Below are 5,645 nucleotides of genomic sequence, written 5' to 3'. Positions count from 1 at the left end.
GATGGTGAAAGCTAGTCACGCGGAATGGAGTATGTTTAATTTTGTATTTATTTTGCTTTTTTGCTAACATTTTGAATCTTGTCTTGTCTTGTTTAAGAAACAAAAGATAAACAAATAGCAATTTACCCGCCTGGTGGCATTTTTAGAACGAAATTCTGACGTATCCAGAAGACGTAAATTTGTTTTTTTGGATTCGGTAAATGCGCTATGGGATGTAATTAAGGATTGAAAATGTAGCTCCCGTAGGTCCAGACGATAGGACGATAGTTATAACTTTTTAGAGCATTCATAAGATACTGTTTTTAATTTCTTCCCTAGTTCTTTTTCCATAATTTTGATATCCGTCTGAAGAAAATCTGAATCACTTTCCGCTTCTGTCAAATTCCTTCCTTCTGTTTAAATAATTAAATCAAACCTCATATCCCGTATATCAAATTACACGAGAATGGGAAGGATAAGAGGATTAAACTTCAGAGTAGCTCAGATTATACTGATCACGAGGTGGATAAATTCCGGTTTGTTCTGAGATATAGAAGATATTATTATTCATCAAAATTGTAGAAAAGGTTCATAAAAAATGATTCTAAATATTTCTCACTATTCAAACGAGTAAGACAGAGCTAAGTACAAGAGTATGCGAGATTTCGATAATTAAACGTAATAGTCATGTTTTATTCTAGCGTAATTTATAGAAAGAGAAAATAAAATTACATTCCCATATGTTCAACAACTACATTATTCCCGAGCAACCAAGTATTTCTCCTTATCTTTGAGCCAGCATTTGATTCAGCAAACTAATCTGGTATAATCGCAAACTACATAATACTTATGACAGACATACAGCTGTACTTGCGTTGTACTTCGAAAATTGTATGTCTGTCACCATGTACAGCGCTAGAACCATGCAAGCAACTCTGTACAATCGCTGTACCTGTACCGACCTATTTTTCCGCTGTACATGGCTACAGTTGTACTGTGCGCAGCGCCATAGACGGTCAGTGGTGGGTAGCATGAACAAAACGAATCAAAACATTTGGTATACATTCTTTTCATTGACTTTCTCTTGAGTTAATAACTCAGATTGGAAACATATTTGTTGTGTTCGATAGTTTAGACGCTACATAAAAACCTTTTTCATTGAAATATTGGTGAAAATACAATGCAATAAATTCAAACTGTTGATTGTCAGTCTGACATGCGGTACAATGTACAACCAAAGTATGTGTGTCATGCTATCGTGGTACCTGTACAACGCTGTAGACGTACAGCGCTAGTACAGCTATATGTCTGTCCATGGTATAACGTTCAAACGTCCGAAATAAGGCAACCGACACAACGTTCAAACACCCGACATTATGCAACCAACATGTCGGGAATGAACACTTTCACTCCACGGAGTTCATTTTTACACGCAACTGTCCGCGACAATGATGATAGACACAAAAAGATTAAGTGAAGTGTATGTGACGTGAAAGCGTTCGTGGCAGTGATGTTCGTGATCAGGCCCATTGTTTTTATGCTGGCAGCTTTCTGCTAGAAGTATTTTATGTTGAAAGTCTGAAATTCGAGATAAAAGTGGAGTAGGTTTTTTAGATCAATAAAAAACTTGGGCGGTAGAGGGTTAATGTTCTGGAATTTGGTCTGTGATTTAGTTTCGCATGGCGATAGCAAAACTATCTCCACCAAGGATGGCAGCTAAGCTAATCTAAACCGGCATATGGATATTCATGCGCATTCGTGCGTGTTTCATAACCCGTACGTAAAAATAGTGTGGGAGGGAAATATTTGCGTTAGGGTATTAGTAATGATTTTTTCAGTCTTTTTTCCAAGCAGTTAATATTGTTTGTTTTCGTTGTAGCCTTTAACATTGCATTCAATGAATTGAACTGACGGTATGGCGAAGCAGGCGTTAAGGTTGTGCGTCAAAAAATTATTTGGGGAATACCAAGCATATTGAATGTAGTGCTGGAATGTTATAAGTCATTTGAGTTCGCGTGCCAGTCGCAAAACTACTTTCAACTATGATTGCATTTGCGCTAATCTTGATCATAATGAAACAATGCTATTCTTTTCGAGGGTGTTGAGATTAACAGAAAAAGTTTATTTCATTTATTTAGTCACCAAGAAATTAAACGTCGTTCTGGAAATTTGTATGTGATTTGGTTTCGCTTGCTAGTAGCAATACTTTCTCCACTAAGGATGACAGCTGCGATTATCTTGAGCATGGAAAAGTGATGCAACTTTTTTCGAGTCCAGTTATATTAACTGTAGTAACGAAGACCGTTGGAGAGAAAGTAAAACACGTTGTTAACTGTTGCTGTCCAAATTACTTCTGCCTTTATTATGTGTACTCTCCCATCTCAGTCATCTACTCACACACACGTAAACCATACCGTTACACCGTTACATCTACATACACTGATTACTATACTACATTAACAGAAGCGTTTCTATTGAGAATAGCGTTAAATGATAAGAAGTGTATATATTCCTAGTAGCTTCAAGCCACCGATGTATGGCTCTGCATGTATGCTATGACGAACGCTTGTTCGGCGCTTGGTTTACGTTGTACGAATGATGTCTAGAGGAGCGATTCCACTGAGGCAATACTAAATAACATGTAGCATGATATTTGATACTTGCAAGTATTGTCATTGTTGTTTCCATGCGGTGCCAAAGTTATATTGATTAGTGATGAGATGTGGAGTAATGGTGATGGCACAACAAGTATATAATCGACTGTAGCTGAGTATATGTTATGAAAAGCTGTAGCTGAGTATATGTTGTGAAAAATAGTTATTTCTAAAATTTCACAGCATTATAAAATAATATCGGAAGTTATTAACAAGCGCTTTGCTTTGGAAAATCTAAATCTAAAGACTATGAAAATGGAAAACCTGTGTAATAACTAGACTTATGTCCAACTACTACTCGTTAGATGTGCATCTCCACAGGATAAATCTTGTTCAAAGCAATGTCTGTCGGTGTGGAAACGGTTACGATGACATCGATTACCGTCTTTATGCACAATAACAACGATACCTCATATCCATATTCCTAACCTGACCAGTCTCACAAAAATTGTTGCCCCTCTAACATCGATTTTTGCAAGAGGCGCCATCTAGACGTCAACCTTATGAACATTTCAGCTGAACTGATGTATCCAGGAATACTATATTGATCGAATGATTCAATTTCAACAATTTGAGTTTCGGCTAATAAAACTAAACTAGGACTCTTTTCCTCAAACATCTGACGTAATGCTTCGTAGTTTGTTCACAATCTCCCAATATTTGAATACAGAACATGAAACACAATTCTTCTGGAACATAGTTGCTATTTATTGAAATGCAAGCTGCTTTCCTGTTAATCTTTTATAAACTGAAAATTTAAAGCAAAACGCGGGATGGTGAGCGTCCAGGTTCATTTTGCGTTCTCAATTCATTTTTACACAATTATCATATTGCAATACGATTCCTTCTGAAACAATTCGCGGAACAATGTGCCAGTCTTCTGCTCTGTTTTTCTCGAGTGGGCGTAAATTTTACATTGGATCTTTTCAAAAGATACGCGAGGAATTACCTTCTTTATATGACAACATCCCTCGCCGAAAACCGCTGAAAACCATGTTGGTTGACCAAAAACTGTGCCATACGGTTGAAACTGTTGAAAACTATTTCCAAACCGCACTGGAGCAACAAAAGAAAAATCCGGCTACGGGTGGCCAAAGCTATCATCACCAGCCTCACCTATGGTCTTAAACTAGCGTATTTGGCTGGAGACAAGCTCCCAAAACTCTGGCACCCATCCCAACACTACAGACTGTCTCCGGCCTCCTGCCATCAACACCAGCTGCCTTTGTCTGCGCTGAAATTTAAGAACCACGTTTTGATCTATTTTTTTTTATTTGAATTATAGACTCGACGATCGTAGCCAGGAGTGCCAGTTTTTTGTCGAAAATCAGCGGTAGAGGGGAAACCCACCTGACCGCCCTTAGCAACAGGACCAGGTGTATGACACGATTATCGCTATCTCACTCTACCTACCGTCACCGCCTATCTCACTATCCCTCTGCTGTAAAAGTTCATCATCGACATCACGATATGTCAGATGGTGGTAAATTGGTAATTCGCGATAACGTCGACGTCTGGTGGCGACTTCAAGTTTGAGTCATAATTTGGGTCCCAAAATCGTTAGTGTAATCTCTACCAGATTAGAAGACACGAAGCCGGTTTTCAAATTTTAAAATTTGAATGAAAATTTTCACATTATGTTATTCAATTATTAGAAACACGTATTTCTGACTTTCATTCAACCATATGGTCATACAATTCCAACATTGTTGCTGATTTTTTTCTTTATAATATGAAGTTGTCTTCATAAACAATTTTCGTATGAGACTTTTTCCCCATCTGCAAACGAAAATGTTTTTAATTTAAACAGAATACTAATTTGATATGGGAAAGCTAATTTTCATTCATAATTTTAATTTTGAAAACGTTCACTCCGACTGAAAATCAGCTGTTCTTTGACGCTCCCCTAAACTAGTAAACGAAGCTCACTGCTGTCAACGCGGATCGCTGTTTTGAAAAAAACAAATACTTCTGACGTGTTAGATGTTGGCATCAAAAACATGGCGGGTGCCATACGGCTGAACAGGACCAATTTCCGAGCCGGGCTCGCTGCAGTTTCGCCGGCACGGTTGATTGCCGTTATGAACCAGCACAAAAAACTATGCTGCAAATTATGCGCCAGTGGCGATACCACGATCAAAGCATTCCCTGAATAAATCATATCACATTAGCCGAGCCAGCTGGCAGAAGCATATGCATAAAGATTACTAGGTTACTATTTTCAACGACAACTGTTTATTTATTATATTGCTTCGAATACCTTCGACGAAATCAAATGTAACCATACCAACGTAAGTAATAACATAAACAAATCCAAACTTTTCGTCTTGCCATTCCTCATACGTCTTTTCTAAATAGTGTAAATTACGAGCCATTTTGCTTACACTGAAGAGATTTCTGACGTTTGATAAACATTAACTGCACACCAATGTACTGGAAAAAAGATAATGAAGATGGTGGTTTTTCGAGCGACATAGCATGCACTGGCATAACTATTTCTCAAATAATGACGTCAGTCGTTGTGTTTATATTCGATTGCTCACCACATCCATGTGAAAATGCCATTTTCAGTATGTGTTTTATGAAATTGAAAAATACGAATAAAAGTAATACTTCGGTACAACATTTTCACTCCCCCACGGCCATAGAAACGAAAGAACTTTCATTAGTTTTACCTAGAGATGTGCCATCCGTTCATGAGCTGTTCCGAAGAATCGACTGAGTGAGTTGACGCGGAACAGCTCGCAAAAAAAATCAAACAGCTCTTCAGCTCACTTTGATGATGATGAAGGAGAGAAAAGAGCTGTAGAATTGAAAAGAGTGTGTGAGCTGTAAGATTCAAATGAACTGACCGTCTCTCGCTCTTCGTGTTAAGACATCAGTTTAGTTTCATTTGTCCCTCGTCTTTTCAACTGTTATATTCGCGTTGACGGCATTGAGCTTTGTTTACCAGTTTAGGGGGCGCCAAAAATAATAATTGGCTCTCAGGCAGAATGAACACGTTTTTAAAAT

The sequence above is a fragment of the Toxorhynchites rutilus genome, chromosome 2 (genome assembly GCF_029784135.1).
Source record: "Toxorhynchites rutilus septentrionalis strain SRP chromosome 2, ASM2978413v1, whole genome shotgun sequence".
In the NCBI taxonomy this organism is placed as follows: domain Eukaryota; kingdom Metazoa; phylum Arthropoda; class Insecta; order Diptera; family Culicidae; genus Toxorhynchites; species Toxorhynchites rutilus.
This window is presented reverse-complemented; position numbering follows the sequence as displayed.